Genomic DNA, 19108 nt, shown 5'->3' on the forward strand with positions numbered 1-19108 from the left:
TTGTGATGATATTTCGGTTTCCTTTTACTGTCTCTTACTTTGTTTCATGTTTGAAATGCATTTATTCAAAATTGTAAATATATCATTTATTTAAGGATGCCAAACTGTTAGATTCTAATGCCTATTCTGATTTTGTAATTGTTCTAGTTTCCTTAAGAAGACGATCTAATTTTCATTGTATATACTTTTTTGCTTTCTCTTTTATTCTGGTTGCAGATGTAAATCCTTTTTCTGTAAATATAAAAAATATTTTTTAGAAGAATGAAAAATTGTAAACAAAGATTGTTGTAAAGATTTAGACCTGCCATAATGCATAAACTGGCCAAAGATTATGAAATTTCTTCTTTTATTTCTTATCAGTGTATTAAGTTATCTTGGTTATGGCAATGTTTGCAACATCTATCACAGCAACTAGAGATTAGTTTCCTAATTGTTAATCTATTTAACAACTTATCAGCTACGGAAAATATCAAATAATTCACACTATGATTTTAAAAAATAAACTGCGGAAGAATAGAAAGCTGGAAACTAAGAAATACTAGCGCACACATAAAGTTTGAGACAGTTATTTTTGGACAGATGTCCTCGGAAAAACCCAACTTGGGAAAACCAGTGCGGCAGCTGAGGGTTTTATTATTATGCAACAGTGAAATTATCTGAGTACAATTTGGATGTTGAAACTGGCAATCTTGCAGAGAAATATAGTGGCAAAAAAATCTTAGAGGAAATTACCCTCGCTCCGAGCAATCCTGACACTCAACTACCATTGAAAAGCAAGTCGTCCAACTTGGCCTACGTAGGCTCTACCTCAACGTGAGATTGCCTACCGCACATGCTACTCGGATCATCTTGTGAAAATTCCTACGTTGGAATCCTATTGCAGCAACCGGTATTATTTCTCCTAATTGTTAATTAATTAACACTTTCTCTGCTATGACAAATATTGAAATAAACACACTGCAACCTTCACAAATAAAATTCTGTAGAAAAATAAAACTTTGGAAGCTGAGAAATGTTAGCACACATACATAAAATATAACACAATTATTTTTGGATAAAAGTCCCCGGAAAAGCCCAACTTGGGAAAATCAGTGTAGCAGTGAGGGTTTTTATTATTATGCAGTAGTGAAAATTTGAGTACAATCTGGATGCCTGAAACTGGCAATCCACAGCAAGAAATTCTGAGCAAAATTATTGAAGGGAAATTACCCTTCATCCCCAAGCAATCCTGGCACAGCCTGCCTTCAAAAAACTAGGCCCTCTGACCCTCTATGTCAGCCTCTGTGTTGCACTGCGCAATCTACTTGACATCAAGCCTCCAACCAATCTCTGATGAACTTGTTTTGCCTCCAGCTGTTGAGGAAATCAACTTTGCGGCCTTCTGGAACCTTTGTCCGGACTTTGGAATTAAGACTGATTTTCTCTCCAACAAATCGAACTGCCCTCTCTAAAGTTACTACACATAGCTCTTGTTGATTTGTGATAGCATCGGATGTGCTCTAGCCGTGAAAATTGGTGGAGAGGCTAAAGCACATGAGATCTCCAAGACCCAAAAATGGTTTGGGGAAATTCCACCCGATTAGAGAGATATTAAAATAATTAATATTTTTAATGGAGTTCCAAAGTCTAAACTTAGGAAAATTAAAATATTAATGGGTATTAATATAAAACTGGGTGAGAATGTTTTAAACGACATGGATCAAGCCAAATCTAATCTTAGCCATTGATTAGGGACTTAGTCTTGGTCGTTGAAGACTCAACAGAAAAAGTATAAGAGGAGGCTTGAGGGTTAGTTGGAGATACACCAAGATTGATCAGTCAGTTCGATTTTCTGGAGCAGGGTTTGTTGAGAAAATTCAAACTAGTGATCTGAGTTGCAGCGAGGGGCAGTGAGTACATAGCAGAGAGGCAGAGATATTGCCAGAGGGTCAGCGCAATGTTTGAGGAGGCTACACACCACCAGCAGGAGCCACGCAGAAGGCCAGAGAGACTGTGCAGAGGCTAGCAGGGCCTATGTGGGTGACGCAAAGGGCTAGAGAGATGACATAGAGAGGCAGAGGGTTGACGCATGGGGTTCCAGAGCTACGCAGAGGCTAGCAGGGCTGACGCAGAGCCTTGGAGAAGTGCTGGAAGGATTTTCGTGGGGCAGACTTGCTGAATATTTGCTTCCGAAGAGAGGTATTACTGCAAGATAGAAATCTTTGTTGGGTGAACTAGTTTGGCACCCTGGTTTAACTCAAGAAAGATACTTAATAATAAAACCGTCAAAATTGTTGCACGGGTTTTCCCAAGTTGGGTTTTTCCGGGGACGATTGTCAAAAAATAACGTTGTCCCTTGTGTGTTTGTCTATTATTTCAATGGATGATCTGTATATGCGTTGAGACTGCATTTGTGTTTGTTTTCAGTGTTTATATGGTTAAATAACTTGTTAAGGAATAAACAAGTAGGTGATATAAACCAGATAATGCAGGAAGAATTTCTAACGTGTTAGATTTAGAAATTTCAACATGGTATCAGAGCATTTCAGATCATAGGAGAATTGAAGGCACTAGCTTAATCAGAGTCATTTGCACCAGTAGAAGCTGTCCCAAGAGACAGAGTTGCTCCTAAGCAGAAAGTAGCAGAGAAGGAGTGATGCAGAGGGCCTGCGTCATCATTTCGAGCCAGAGAGAGGGTCAGCACAGAGGTAAAGAGAGGCAGAAGAGGCTCACAAAGAGCCACGTCATCCTACTCAGCCAAGTAGGCTTGATGCAATTGGCCAGAGGAGCGATTCAGTCTTGCCAGGATTGCGCAGAGCTAAGAGGCTCAGTTTCTTCAGCTGCTGGGGCCTAGGGAGTTGTGGGCAGATTGTGGATTGGGAAGCTGGTGGGGTGTTGTTGCTGTCGAAGCAGAATAGTACCTAATGGGACAGAACCAAGGTAGAGGGAGCCGTTGCCTTGAGGGATTTCTAGCCAAGAAATCCAGATCCAAGTTGCAGTTGCAAAGAGGATCGGAGAGGAGCGGATTGACAGTTGGCAGGAAGATTTCTAGCAGGGAAATCGAGACTCAGAGGGATTCTAGGAGAGAACTTCCAAGCTGGAAGTCGAGACTCAAAGGGAGTCTAGAAAAGGAGCGAAGATGGCAATGAATGGACTGAGGGATCAGGACAGGTTGGACGGGGCCTCCAACTTTGTCATCTGGAAGGCAAGGATCCTGTTTGTTTTGGATAGACATCGCATCAAGGGCTTCACCTTGAGAACCGTGGCTATTCCAGTCAACCCAGCTGATAATGAAAGGTATGAGGATGCAATGGTGAAGGCAAAGTGCATAATCCTTGATGGGGTCAAGGATCATGTGATGCCGCATATTGTCGAGAAGAACACGGCAAAGGAGATGTGGGATACCTTGACAACATTGTATCAGGGCACTTCCATGCAGAGGAAGATGTTGTTGGAGAATCAGTTGTTGTCATATCAGATGCAGAAGGGGGAGCAGATAGATCTATACCTCAGTAGGTTGCAAGAGACTCAGGACCAACTTACTTCCATAGGGGCCATGCCGGATCAAGAGTTCATGGTGAGCACTGCCGTGAATGCAGTATTCGAGGATTGGGAGACATTTGTCCAAAGCGTTTTGGGCAAAGCTGATCTTCTAGGATGGGAAGAGATGTGGGCAACGCTTCACCAAGAAGAGATCAGACGGTTGACCAAGGTGGGAAGTAGCAGCAAAGGAGGTCGAATCAAGAAAGAAGAGGAGGATGCAGCGCTGGCATCTGCGAGATAACAGGGGAAGAGGAAGAAGAAGGACATCTCCAAAGTGAAGTGCTTCCATTGTGGGGAGCTAGGTCATCATGCAACCTAGTGTCCCAAGAAGAAGAATAAGGGAGAGGCTTCTGACTCTAAGGCAACTCCGGCTAAAGTGGAGAAAGAAGTTGAGACGGATGATGACTGTGCCATGAGTGTTCATGCACCTCTAGAGAAGAGGTGGGGAGACATTGAGCTGTAGTTAGGAGGACTACAAAAGATGAGGGGCAGGATCCTTGAGGTACCCAGGTCCCAAACTCTTGGATTATATCTGGCTAAGGGAGCCCCAAATGACAGTAGCAGGATGACGGATGTCGATAAAAGCAAGATGCGGATGGAGCGACAAGGTAGTGCTAGAGTGCAGAATTATGTAGCAGTGCAATGGAGGTTGCAGTAGTGCGAGAGGCACAAAGGTGGTTGCAGCAGTGCAGAAAGGCACAGAGGAGGTTGTAGTAGTGCGAGAAGCACGGAGGTGTTTGCAGCAGCGCAGAAGCAGTAGAGAAAGCACCAGATAGCAGCAGAGGTAGCTTCAGCATTAGGAGGCTTCTAGGCTGACAAGGATGTTAGTACTTGGGTAAATCAGTTACTTACTTCTCGGTAATTGAGTTGCAGTGCAGCAATGGTAGTGGTAGTGCTATGGAAAACATGATGCAACATGGTGAGAGGGAGCTACAGTACAGATGGAGCAATGGCAGTGGCAGATCCATGGGCAGCAGTACAGGAGGCAACAGCTCAGTGGATCTTGGGCAGTAGGCCAAGCATCAACATAGGTACCGGTGTTGGATGATTAGTGTGATGTTCAGTGGTGGAGCATTACTAGAGCACATTCCTCGTTAAGAGGAAGTGTTGATTTGTGGTAGCATTGGATGTGCTCTAGCCATGAAAATTGGTGGAGAGGCTGAAGCACATGTGATCTCCAAGACCCAGAAATGGTTTGGGGAAATTCCACCCGGTTATAGAGATATTAAAATAATTAATATTTTTAATGGAGGTTCCTAAGTCTAATTTTAGGAAAATTAAAATATTAGTGGGTATTAATATAAAACTGGGTGAGAATGTTCTAAATGACATGGATCAAGCCAAATCTAATCTTAGCCTTTGATTAGGGACTTAATCTCGGTCGTTGAAGATTCAACTGGAAAAGTATAAGAGGTGGCTTGAAGGTTAGTTGGAGATACACCAAGATTGATCAATCAGTTCAATTTTTTGGAGCGGGGTTTGCTGAGAAAATTCGAACAAGTGATCTGAGTTGCAGTGAGGGATAGTGAGTACATAGTAGAGAGGCAGAGATAGTGCAAAAGGGGCAGCGCAGTGTTTGAGGAAGCTACGCAGAGCTAGCAGGAGCCACGCAGAAGGCCAGAGAGACTGTGCAGAGGCTAGTAGGGCCTGCGTGGGTGAAGCAGAGGGCCAGAGAGCTGACGGAGAGAGGCAGAGGGCTGACGCATGTTGATTTGGGGTAGCATCGGATGTGCTCTAGCCACAAAATTTGGTGGAGAGGTTGGGGCACATGAGATCTCCAATACCCAGAAAGGTTTTGGGCAGATTCTAAAGAGATCAGGAGATATTAAAATAATTAATATTTTTAATTGAGTCCCTAAGTCTAAACTCAGGGAAAATAAAATATTAATGTGAATTAATATGAATCTGTGTTAGAATGGTCCAAAAGACATGGAGCAAGCCAGATGTAATCTTAGTCGTTGATTAGGGACTTAATCTTGGTCGTTGAGATGTCAACATGAAAAGTATAAGAGGAGGCTTGAGGGTCACTTGGAGAGTACACTAGATGATTAGTCATTCTATTCTCTAGAGCGGGGTTTGCTAAGAGAGATAGAATCAGTGATCGGGAGAGTAGCTGAGGGGCATTGAGTACAGAGGAACAAAGAAGGCAGAGATTGTGTCCGGAGAGCAGCACAACAGTCGAGGGTGACACAGAGACTGCAAGGGCTCACGCAGGGCCACGCAGAGGTAGCCAAGTGTTGCGCAGAGCACCAGAGCGGCCAGCGTAGCTGACGTAGAGGGTCCCAGAGCTGATGCAGGGCCTCCTGGGGCTGACGCATGCTAAGAAAGGCTGATGCAGGGCCAACGTGAAACAGAAAGGGGCTGATGCAGGGCCAGCATGAGACAGAGAGGGGCTGACGTAATCCAGATTGGGCAGACGCTGGGGTTGTAGGAGCAGTTTTGTGCTGAGTAGCTGCCGGAAGGGTGTTCCGAGGTTTCAGCCAGGATGTTTCTCTCAAACTGTGAGGTATAGCTGCTAAGGAAATTCTCTATTGGGTAGGCTAGTTACGACACCCAAATTGTACTCTGATATTGCTTAATAAGAAAACCCTCATATAGCTGCACCGATTTTCCCGCATTGGGTTTTTCCGGGGACATTGGTCCAAAAATAATGATGTCATGTGGTGTGTTTGTTCTTGTTTCTTTTAGTTGCTGATCTGTAATATGTTGAGCATGCACTGGTGTTTATTTTCAGTATTTACTTTGTAAATAACTTGTTAAAGAAAAATTAACAAGTAGGTAGGAATAAATCAGGAAAAGTGCATGAAGGGTTTCTAAATTAAGTAAACTTAGAAACTTCAACAACGTAGGGGGTTCCAGAGCTACGTAGAGGCTAGCAGGGCTAACGCAAAGCCTTGGAGAAGTGCTGGAAGGATTTTTGTGCGGTAGACTTGCTAAATATCTGCTTCCGAAGAAAGGTATTACTGCGAGATAGAAATCTTTGTTGGGTGAACCAGTTTGGCACCCTAGTTGTACTCAAGAAAGCTTCTTAATAATAAAACCCTCAGAACTACTACAACGGTTTTCCTAAGTTGGGTTTTTCCAAGGACGATTGTCCAAAGATAACGGTGTCCCTTGTGTGTTTGTCTATTATTTCAGTTGATGATCTGTATATGAGTTGAGATTGCATTTGTGTTTATTTTCAGTATTTATATGGTTAAATAACTTGTTAAGGAATAAACAAGTAGGTGAAATAAACCAGATAATGCAGGAAGAATTTCTAACGTGTTAGACTTAGAAATTTCAACAGCTCTGCATTGCCTCAATGGGATAACTCGGCCCTTTTGCTACTGGCTCTCTGGATCTGGAAAACTTTCTCTAGATCGCTGCCCCTGCCCCTCACTCACTAATTCGATCTCTGACTCTCTCCAGAAATTGACTGTTGCTTCTCTGGAAATCGATCTGCCAAGAAATCGAACTGCTCAAGTGTATTCTCCATCACCACATCGATCTCCTCTTATAATCCTTTGTTGTAGCACCAATGACCAAGATTAAAACATAATCGATTGCTAGTATCATCTCTGGATCGATCCGTGTGAGTTTCTAGATAATTCTCTCGTTAACTTAATTAATACTGATTAATTAACCATATTCCCTAAGTTTAGACTTAGGAAATATTTAAAAACTGGTTAATAATCTAAGTAAGTCATTTTTAGGCGGAATTTCCATAAATGGTTTATGGGTTTTGGAGCTCTCACGTATTCTAGTCTTTCCACCAAATTTCTTGGCTAGAACACATATGATGCTACAAAAATTAACTCTCCCCCTTAACGAGGAATGTGTTCTAGTGTTGCACTCCCTACCACAACACCCTGTCTCTAATCATCTCCTATCAGCTGGTGATATCTGGCAATACTGCCCACCAACCACTATGCAACTCTGATATACACTGCATCTGTGTTACTGTTGACATTGCCATACTGCAGCCAACACTGCATCTGCACTGCAACAACCTCTCATTTGTTTCTTCTGCAACTGCAACATTTGCAACTGAAAAGCGTTCAAAATACTGAATCAACTGTGTTCAATATGATGCATCCGTCTCTCGAGTCTCTGACTGCTACTAGTATTTGCACTGTCACTGAAGAATCTGTGTTGCTGGTAACTCTGCACTGCTGCCAACTCTGCACTATGCTCCCCAAAATCTGACCTTGTCACTCGGTGTATGACTGCATCAACTGCCACTGATCCATCCTGCTACGGAATACTATGGGTCCCCGTAGCCAGGTAATGATCAATGAGGTGGACTCCTCAAGGATCCTGCCCAACTGTAGCACTCTGGGGATACAACACTAAGTCACTCCACCACACTCCTGGAGGTATATTGGAGAACATAGCGAAGTCTTCCTCCAGTCTGGAGGAAAGCATATCGATCTTTACTGAAGCTGCCTGTTGATCATGCTTCTCCTCCTTGTCCTTCTTCCTAAGAGGACACTAGGTATTGTATTGACCGAGCTCACCACACCTGAAGCACTTGACCTTTGACAGGTCCTTCTTCTTTCTCTGCTCCCCTTGTCCCTAACTCGAACCCTTTGATTTGAGGGCCACATTCTCCTCCTCGTTCAATGTCTTCGATCCGCTGCTATTGTTGCCACTGATGGAACTTTTTAATAGAGCTCATCTCAACTTCTCCTGATGCAAATCGGACCACATTCTATCCCAGTCTGGTATCCTATCTTTGCCCAATATGCTTTGGACAAAAACTTGCCAATGCTTTGAGCCGTTATTGAGTGCCAATTGCACTAGCTCCATGGATTGAGGTGCTACCCCAACAACTGACTGTTGGTCTCGGACCTCCTGAATTCTGGTAAGGTATGGGTCTATTCCTTCCCCTTTCTGCATCCGAATGAGTCTCAGCTTCTCCTCTAGGTACATCTTTTGCTGCTCGGAAGTACCCTGGTATAACTTGGAGAGAGCATCCCACATCTATTTGGCAATATCTTTGCCAGCTATATGTGAGGATATATAATCCTGGACTCCATCCAGAATCAACTGCTTTGCCCGCGCCATTTCCTTCTTATATTCCTTTAACCACAACTACAACATCAATGTAGGCTTTCAAGTCATATTCATCTAGAAGGAAGGACATCCTAGCCTTCCGGATGACATAGTTGGAAGCTCCATCCAACCTATCCTGATCACAAAGCCTTGAAGTAGCCATCTCAACGAGTTGTTGAAAACTTCCTCTTTCCTTTTGCTTGGTTATTGCTCAGCTACTCGCACTCCCTTTTGGAATAAGAAGACCCTCTCTGAACTACTGTCAATCTGCAAGGAAAATCGAACTCCTTGAGACTAGAAGTTCCTTGAGAAAATTTTCCCTCTGTTTGTGCTCCTCTCTTCCACCCCTACGTTGGCTCTGCGATAGCGAACTGCTGCAAAACCCTCTGCATCCAGCTAGAGATATTCCCAACGACAAAATCTGAGTTGCTCCCTCTGCCTTTGGAATCACTCGATCTAGAAGGATCGAATTTTTCTACCCCTCTTAGAAAAATCAGTCTTCCTCAAGCAACTCAGCCTCCTGGCAAAAGACTGCGCTGCCCTTGGGAATTTCTGTCTACTTCCCTTGCTGAGCAGCGAAATTTCTTTCCTTTGTTTCTGAGCTCTCCAACTAATCAACTACGCTCTAATACCATGTGAAAATTCCTACGCTGGAATCGTATTTCAGCAACTCGTATTATTTCTCCTAATTGTTAATTAATTAACAACTTATCTGCTATGGCAAATATCGAAATAAACACTCTGCAACCTTCACAAATAAATTTCCGCGGAAAAATAAAACACTGGAAGTTGAGAATGCTAGCACACATAAAATATAATAAATTTATTTTTGGACAAAAGTCCCCAAAAAAGCCCAACGTGGGAAAATCAGTGCAGTAGTGAGGGTTTTTATTATTATGCAACAGTGAAAATATGAGTACAATCTGGATGCTTGAAATTGGCAATCCACAACAAGAAATTCTAAGCAAAATTATTTTAGGGAAATTATCCTTCCTCCCTAAGTAATCCTGACACAACCTCCCTTTAGAAAACTCGGCCCTTTGACCTCTACGCTGCACTACACAGTTTGCTTGACATCAAGCCTCCAACTAGTCTCTGATGAAGTTATTTTGCCTTCAACTACAGAGGAAATCATCTCTTCGTCCTTCTAAAACCTCTGCCTGGCCTCTGGAACTGAGTACAATTTTCTCTCCAACAAATTGAACTACTCTCTTTGAAGCTACTGTGCAGAGGTCTGTGCTGCCTCACTGGGATAACTCGGCCTTCTTGCTACTGCTTATTCAAATCTGGAAAACTTTCTTCGGATCACTATCCTTGCCCCTCATTCACTGCTTCGATTGCTGACTCTCTCCGGCAACTCGTTGCTACTTCTCTCGAAATCGATCTGCCAAGAAATCGAACTTCTCAAGTGTATTTTCCATTACCACATCGACCTCCTCTTACAATCCTCTGTTGCAACACCAACAACCAAGATTAAAACATAAAATGGCTAGTATCCTCTATGAATTGATCCATGTGAGTTTTTAGATGATTCTCGCCTTGACTTAATTAATATTGATTAATTAACCATATTCCCTAAGTTTAGACTTAGGAAATATTTAAAAACTGGTTAATAATCTAATGAAGTCATTTTTAGGCAGAATTTCTAGAAATGATTTATAGGTTTTGGAGATCTCATGTATTCTGTGAAAATTTCTAACACGAAATTCTACTGCAGTAACTGATTTATTTCTCCTACTTAAATAAGTTATTTACAAAACCCCTTAAGTAAACATCAAAATAAATTACAGCAATTGTCACATAATAAGATAAAGAAAATAACAGTGATATACAAGCACAAGAATCAATCACATCAACACAGTTATTTTTGGACAATTGTCCTTGGAAAAACCCAATGCGGGAAAATCGGTGCAGCAGATGAGAGTTTATTTATTATTCTCTAGCAACAATATCTTTACAAGGAACGATTTTATAGAATATAGAGACACCTTTGAGAGAAAACACCTGAGACAATTTTTCCCTTTGCTTCGGAGAAATTCTGATACCCTAGAGACTCTTCAGTCTTCACTGCACCATCACTGTGTCACTTCTCCATGAGGCCTTCGTGAGGACTGCGCCCCTTACTGCATTGTCTCTCTGATCTTCCCTCTACGTTGTCCCTCTTATGCTATGAGTCACCTCTTCCTCAGTCTTTGACTAATGCTGATGCCCTCCTCTTCCTTCACCCTGCAACTCTCCCTCTGAAATCGAACTCCTCCTTGAGAATCGATTTCCTTCGAGTTACTGAGTATTTGCTCGGTGTATCTCCAAATGACTCTCAAGTCTTCTCTTATACTTTTCCTATTGATGAATCAACGACCGAGATTAAGTCCCTAACCAACGGCTAAGAATAAATTAGACTTGATCCTCGTCTCTTAGAAGCTTCTCACCCATACTTTCATTAATACTCATTAATATTTTTATTTTCCTAAGTTTAGACTTAGGAACCTCATTAAAAATATTAATTATTTTAATAAAATACAATCCAGGCGGAATTTCTCCAAACGATTTATGGGTCTTGAAGATCTCATGTGTTCTAGCCCTTCCACAAAATTTTGGAGCTAGAGCGCGTCTGATGCTACCCAAAATCAACACTCCCTCTTAGCGAGGTATGTACTCTAGCAATACTTCCCAACATAAGTATCACACTGATCCACAACATCGGTCTTCTACGCTGTTGATGCTCGGCCTACAGCCCCTCATCTATTGCATTGTTGCAACCTGTATTGCTGCCCATGACACTGCCACTGTCACTGCTACATCTGTATTGCAGCTCCCTTTGAATATGCTGCATCATGCTGCCCATAGCACTGCCACTACTAACTGTTGCACTGCAATGCCCTATACTATCTGCTTTTGCTACTGAAACATATTCTCAATCATCCCCATCTTCTCCCTAAAATAAACAAACTTTTTTCTTCTTAGAGCCTTGGTGAGAGTGTTTGCCACCTGTTCTCCTGTCGGGGTTTACCATAACTGTACTGCCCCTCGTTGAACATAGTCTCTGATAAGGTGACACTGGATGTCAATGTGCTTCAACTGATCATGAAAAACTGGATTCTTAGAGAGCTTGAAGCAACTCTGATCATCACACAAAATATTGGTCGCTTCCATCCTTCTCCTGAATAGATTCACAAGAAACTTCCTAAGCCACATGGCTTCACATGATGTTGTTCTAGCTGCCATATATTCAGCTTCAGCTAAGCTCAGATTTACGGATTTTTGTTTCCTACTACGCCAAGAGGTCATTCCTGATCCAGTGTTGAAATAATACCCAGTGGTACTTTTTCAATCTACTGAACTTCTAGCCCAATCTGCGTCAGTGAACCCACTCAGCGTAATTTCATTGCCTCAGTTGTACATTAGTCCATGCTCAACTATTCCACGTATATTTTGAGAACATGCTTGGTTGTCGCCCAGTGTGCCCTCTTTGGTTCCACCATGAACTGACTGAGGGTGTTGATAGTGTAACAAATGTCTGGCCTGGTATTGACTAGATACATCAGGGACCCTATGCACTGCCTGTACAAGGTGGGATCGACTTCTTTATCTGCAGATGAATCAATCTTCTTCCAGTTGGTAATCATTGGAGTAGCCATAGGTTTACAGTCCTTCACTCTGAACCTTTTTAGAATTTTTGTAGCATATCTCCCTTGTCTAAGGAAAATTCAATCCTTTTGCTGCCAAACTTCCAACCCCAGAAAATAATGCATTTGCCCCAAATCCTGTTGAAGTTTCTAATTTTCCTTATTTCCCTCTATGATCTTTGTGCTGCTGCAACAACTCTCTTACATTTTGCAACGTTGCACACCTCTCTGTGCCGTCCTGCACTGGTGCAACACCTGTGTGCCTCTCACACTGTTGCAGCCTGCTAGTTCTGCATTGTCTCAGGACTCCTGCACTGTAGCTCTCTCTGCTGCTCCATCCGCATCCGTCTCTAGCCACTCAGCTATTCCTGCTACTCCTCGTCGGGGATCCCATAGCAAGGTCTATTCCAAGAGGTTGGGTACCTCAAGGATCCTGCCCCTCATCGCTGTCTCATGGAACTCATGGCACAATCATGGTCTGTCAAAATTTTCTTCTCTGCCTGTGCTGGCACTGCCTTACTTGCGGAAGACTCTCCCTTTCTCTTCTTCCTTGGGCACTGCGTCACATAATGACCCATCTCCCCACAGTGGAAGCACTTGATCTTGGAGAGATCTTTCTTCTTCCACTTCTCTTGCTTTCCCTCAGATGCTAGGGCTACATCCTCCTCCTCCTACTTGATCTTGATCCCTTTGTTGTTGCTACCTGTCTTTGACTGCCGTCTGATTTCTTCCTGGCGAAGAGCTGCCCACATCTCGTCCCAAGGTGGGAGAGTCTCTCTGCCCAGAATACTCTAGACAAAAACTTCCCAATCTTCTGAGATAGCATTTAGGGTTGTCCTCACCATAAGTTCCTGATCCGGTGTAGCTCCTATAACAGTCAACTAGTCTCGGATCTTATTCAGTCCTCTGAGGAAGGTGTCAATCGATTGACCCTTCTTCATCTAATGCGACCTCATCTGGTTCTCGAGTAGCATTCTTCTTTGCACAAAAGTATGTTGGTACAGGTTCTTGAGAGCCTTCCACATGTCAACTACCATTTCCTTCTCGGCTATACGTGGTACCACATGATCCTTGACCCTGTCAAGGATAATGCACTTGGCCCTAGCCATCGCCTCTTCGTACTTGTCGTTATCATTGGGGTTGACTGGGATAGTTATAATCTTCAAGGCGAAGTTCTTGACACGATTCCTGTCAAGCACTGATAAGATTCTGGCCTTCCAGACTGCGAAGTTCAATGCTCCGTCCAGTCTATCCTGGTCTCTTACCTCATGTAGTGCCATGATGCTCCTCTACTTCCCTCCTGGAAGCTTTCTATTCGACTCCTCTAAGTCTCTACTTCCCGTTTGGAAGTTCTCTTCTGGACTCCCTCTGAGTCCTGATTTCCCTCCTGGAAATCCTTCTGCTGCTTGTCGAGATGCCCTCTACTTTGATCGTCTTGTGCAACTGCACTGCTAATCCAGGTTCCTCGGCTAGAAATGCTCGATAACAACTCCTCTGGGCTTGCTCTGTCAAGTACTATTCTGACTACAGTACCTCACCAGCTCCACTCTGCAATATTTCTACAACCTTCTAGACTCCAGCAACTGCCTCTCTGTAAACTGCGTCAGCCTCTCTCTGCCTCACGCTGGCTCTGCGTCACCCTAGATGGGTTTGTGTGAGCCCTGGGATGCCTTGCGTTAACTCTCTGGCCCTCTGCGTCAGCAACGCTGACCTCTCTGAGGCTCTGTGCAACTCTCGGCTTCTTCTGCGTGGCTTTGGCTGGCTATGTGTCACACTTCTTGGCTTCTGCGCTGCTAGAAACAACGTATGTGACCTCAGGACAACTGTTTTCTGCTGCTATTGCTCCACTTGACTGATGTCTTTTAGTCCTCCTGTGATCTGCAATCACCTTCTGATACCATGTTGAAGTTTCTAATTTCCCTTAGAAACCCTACATGCACTTTATCTGATTTATTCCTACCTACTTGTTATCTTTCTTAACAAGTTATTTACAATGTAAATACTGAAATTAAACACTAGTGCATACTCAACATATTACAGATCAACAACTAAAAGAAACAAGAACAAGCACACCACATGACACCATTATTTTTGGACTAATGTCCCTGGAAAAAACCCAATGTGGGAAAACCGGTGCAGCTATCTGAGGGTTTTCTTATTAAGCAATATCAAAGTACAATTTGGGTGCTGAAACTGGTCTACCCAACAGAGAATTTCCTTAGCAACTATACCTCACAGTTTGAGAAAAATCTCCTGGCTGAAACCCCGGAAAATCCTTCGGGCAGCTCCTCAACACAAAACTGCTCTACAACCCCAGCGTCTGCCTAATCTGGACTGCGTCAGCCCCTTTGTCTCGCGCTGGCCCTGCGTCAGCTTTCTAGGCCTCTGCGTTAGACACGCTAGCCTCTCTAGTGCTCTGCGCAACACTTGGCTGCCTCTGCATGGCCCTACATGAGCCCTTGCTAGCTCTGCATCATTCTCCTTAGCTGCTGCACTACTCTCCCGACACAATCTCTGCCTTCGTTGTTTCTCTGTACTCAATGCCCCTTAGCTGCACTCCTAATCACTGATTCTATCTCTCTTAGCAAACCCCGCTCTAGAGAATAGAATGACTGATCACTCTAGTGTATTCTCCAAGTGACCCTCAAGCTTCCTCTTACATTTTTCTTGTTGACATCTCAACGGAAGAGATTAAGTCCCTGATCAACGGTTAAGATTAGATCTGGCTTGATCCATGTCTTTTGGACCACTCTAACACAGATTCATATTAATACACATTAATATTTTATTTTCCCTAAGTTTAGACTTAGGGACTCCATTAAAAATATTAATTATTTTAATATCTCCTGATATGTTTAGAATTTGCCCAAACCCTTTCTGGGTATTGGAGATTTCATGTGCCTCAACCTCTCCACCAAATTTCGTGGCTAGAGCACATCCGATGCTACCCCAAATCAACAAATCCTTCTTGTCAAATTCTATAGCTAGGTATTCCTTGCAATCTTTGATGAGCCTGAATTAACTTGTTAGGAAAAGATCATCCACATATAACACCAAAATTAGAGGCTCATTCTCTACAATCAGATAGTAGAGGTTCGGATCTGCTTCACTCTTGACGAATCCCATCTTCTGCAAGTAACCATCAATTCGACTATACCATGCTCTAGGTGCCCTGTTTAAGCCCATACAAGGCTTTTTTCAACTTGCATACATGAGATTTCTTCTCATGTGTCTCAAAACTCTCTGGTTGTTCAAGGTATACTTCTCCTTCTATCACCTTGTTCAAGAATGCAGTCTTGACGTCCATCTAGTGAATCTCCCACCCCATCTGTGTTGCAAGGGATATCATGGATCAAATAGAAGTATACCTAGCTATTGGGGCGAAGGTTTCAATTTTATTTATAGTCTATCCCTTCCTTCTAAGCATACCCCTTAGCCACGAACTTGGCTTTGTATTTTTCCACACTACCGTCTGTAGCATATTTGACCTTATAGATCCATCTCGAACCTACAGAAAACTTGTCATGAGGCCTAGGTACCACTTCCCAGACATCATTGACCATTATGGAATTGTATTCCTCCACCATAACATCTACCTATACTTGATGCTGAATGACCTCCTGAAAACTAGAGGGTTCTCCAACCTGAACCACCAAGGCTTGGTACCTATTTGACTGTCTACGCTCCCTTTTCGTGTTCCTAGGAGCTCCAACTAAATACTCTGCATCTCGTAGTATCTGTTGAAGTTGCCGTCTCGTTCTTCCACTGGTAGTGGGTAGATCTATTTGCTCCTCTTCTTGAGACTCCTCCTATTGAGATACCTCTAGAATTTTGTCTTCACGAGAAATACTAGTGTTGGTTTCTGCTGGTCAAAGTGGCTAGACCAATGGATCATCCTTTGATTGCTCTTTGGAAGGCATTTCTTGAAAGCTCTGTCCTCCATGAACTTTACATCCTGCCAAACTACGATCTTCCTATTTCCCGGAAGATAGACCCTATGTTCCTTATCATGCTCGCTATATCCCACAAGATATCCTTTTTTTGCAGTTTGATCCAATTTCTTCCTCTTTTCTTTGGGTATATGGTAGTATGCCAAACTCCCAAATATTCTGAAATGACTCACCTCAGGCTTCTTACCGATGAAAACACTCTCCGGAGTAATCCTACCTAATGCCCTATGAGGAGTCCTGTCCTGGACATACACTGCTGTGCTGCATGCTTTTGCCCATAGAAATTTGGGCATATCCTGATCATACAACATCGCCCTTGCTGCTTCAACAATAGTCCTGTTCTTCCTCTCTGCTACTCCATTCTGCTCCAGATTATAAGGAGTTGTCCATTCTCTTTTGATGCCTTCCCTTGCACAGAAATTAGTGAAGTCCTTATCAATGTATTCTCCACCATTGTCTGAGTGCAACACTTTTATCCTCTTTCCTGTCAGATTCTCAACCAGAGCCTTAAACTCTTTGAATCGATCAAAAACCTCATCCTTGGTTTTTAGAAAGTAGATCCAAGTCTTCCTAGAATGGTCATCAATGAAGGTGACGAAGTATTCGGCACCACTAAGAGATTTTGTGGACATGGGTTCGCAGATATCTGTTTATCAATCGCATAACACTTATAGCCCTATTGTTACTTTTGGAATAAGCTGCTTTGGCGTACTTGCCTAGTGCGCACCCTCTGCATACATCGTCTCATTTGGTACTCAACTCTAGAACTCCTGTGACGGTTCTTCTGAGAATTCTTAGAGCCCCATGGTGCAAGTGTCCCATCCTCCTGTGCCATAGTTCATTCAAATCTTTTTCCCCACTGTTGCCTATCAGTGCCATTGGAGATTCTAGTTGTAACTTATACAACCTGTTACTTCTGACTCCAATTTGGGCCTTCTTTTTCCAACTCGGATGTTTGACATATACTTTCTTCCCAATGAAGAAAACATCATAGCCCTTGTTTTGTAACTAAGATACAGAGAGTAAGTTCATCCCCAATCCTGGCACATGCAGCACATTGGTTGCTTGAAGTTGATCCCCTGCTTCTGTTTGAAAGACTATAGTACCTCTCCCTACGGGGGTACATTTTGACTTATTTCCCATGGTGATTTTGAAGTTCATCTGTTCTTCCTGATAGCTTGAAAAAAATTGTCATATTCCTGTCATGTGCGCAGAGGCCCTGCTGTCAATATACCAAACCTCAGATGAAGCAGAACTTGCTAAGCAAGCGACTTCTTCTTCCAGTCTGGACGCTAACATAAAATAGTCGTGATCCATATTCTTCGTGCTTTCCTCTTTCCTGGCAGAACTGCGTGAGACCTTTTGGGTTGCTGCCCTAGCATCCTACTCCCGATTCATTGTAGATTCTCTAATCCTATTGCCTGACCTCTGCTTTGATACCATGTGAAAATTTCTAACACGAAATTCTACTGCAGTAACTGATTTATTTCTCCTACTTAAATAAGTTATTTACAAAACCCTTCAGTAAACATCAAAATAAATTCTACTGCAGTTGTCACATAATAATATAGAGAAAATAACAATGATATACAAGCACAAGAATCAATCACATCAACACAATTATTTTTGGACAATTGTCCCTGGAAAAACCCAATGCGGGAAAACCGGTGTAGCAGATGAGGATTTATTTATTATTCTTCAGCGACAATCTCTTTACAAGGAACGATTTACAGAATATAGAGACACCTTTGAGAGAAAACACCTGAGACAATTTTTCCCTTTTCTTTGGAGAAACTGACACCTTAGAGACCCTTCAGCCTTCACTGCGTCACTTCTACATGAGGCTTGTGTGAGGACTGCGTCCCTCACTGGGTTGTCTCTCTGATCTTCCCTTTGTGTTTTCCCTCTGATGCTCTGCATCACCTCCTCCTCAGTCTCAGATTGATGTTGATGCCCTCGTCTTCCTTCACCTTGCAACTCTCCCTCTGAAATCGAACTCCTCCTCCTTGAGAATCGATTTCCTTCGGGTTACTGAGTATTTGCTTGGTGTATCTCCAAATGATTCTCAAGTCTTCTCCTATACTTTTCCTATTGATGAATCAATGAACGAGATTAAGTCCCTAATCAAAGATTAAATTACCCTTGATCCTCATCTCTTAGAAGCTTCTCACCCATACTTTCATTAATACTCATTAATATTTTTATTTTCCTAAGTTTAGACTTAGGAACCTCATTAAAAATATTAATTGTTTTAATAAAATACAATCCGGGTGGAATTTTTCCAAACGATTTCTGGGTCTTGGAGATCTCATGTGTTCTAGCCCCTCCACAAAATTTTGGAGCTAGAGCACATCCGATGCTACCCAAAATCAAAATATTTTAGACATTCCACCAAATTTCATGGTTAGAACATGTCTAATGCTACAAAAACTAACACTCCCTCTTAGCAAGGAATGTGTTCTAGTGTTGCACTCCTAGCCACAACACCCTGTCTCTGCATCATCTCGTGTCACGTTGCTGATGTCTGGACATACTGCCCACCAACCACTGCGCAACTCTGATATATGTTGTATCTGCTGACACTACCATACTGCAACCAACACTACATCTACACTGCAACTACCTCTCATCTATTGTTGTTGCAACTGCAACATTTGCAACTGAAAAGCATCCAAAATATTGAATCAACTATGTTCAGTATGATGCATATGTTTCCTAAATCTTTGACTACTACTAATATCTGCATTGTCACTGAAGAATTTGTGTTGTTGCTAACTCTTTACTGTGCTAATTGCATTGTTGCCAACTTTGCATTGCGCTCCTCAACATCTGAATTCCACTAGTCTTTGCACCTGTCACTCGGTCTCTGATTGCATCAACTACCACTGATCCATCCTGCTACGGAATACTATGGGCCCCCGTAGCCAGGTAATGATCCATGAGGTGGACTCCTCAAGGATCCTACCCAACTGT

General features: G+C 42.8%; 1 protein-coding gene across 2 annotated transcripts in view; it reads left to right on the top strand.

Moving 5' to 3' along the window:
* LOC149202697 (uncharacterized) overlaps positions 1-19108 on the top strand; it is a 451520-nt gene that overhangs the window by 298114 nt on the left and 134298 nt on the right. The gene's annotated exons all lie outside the window — the stretch shown is intronic.

This window comes from Pinus tabuliformis, chromosome 2_1 (genome assembly GCF_031772625.1).
Source record: "Pinus tabuliformis cultivar Carrire ecotype Pingquan chromosome 2_1, CPIR1, whole genome shotgun sequence".
Taxonomy (NCBI): Eukaryota; Viridiplantae; Streptophyta; class Pinopsida; order Pinales; family Pinaceae; genus Pinus; species Pinus tabuliformis.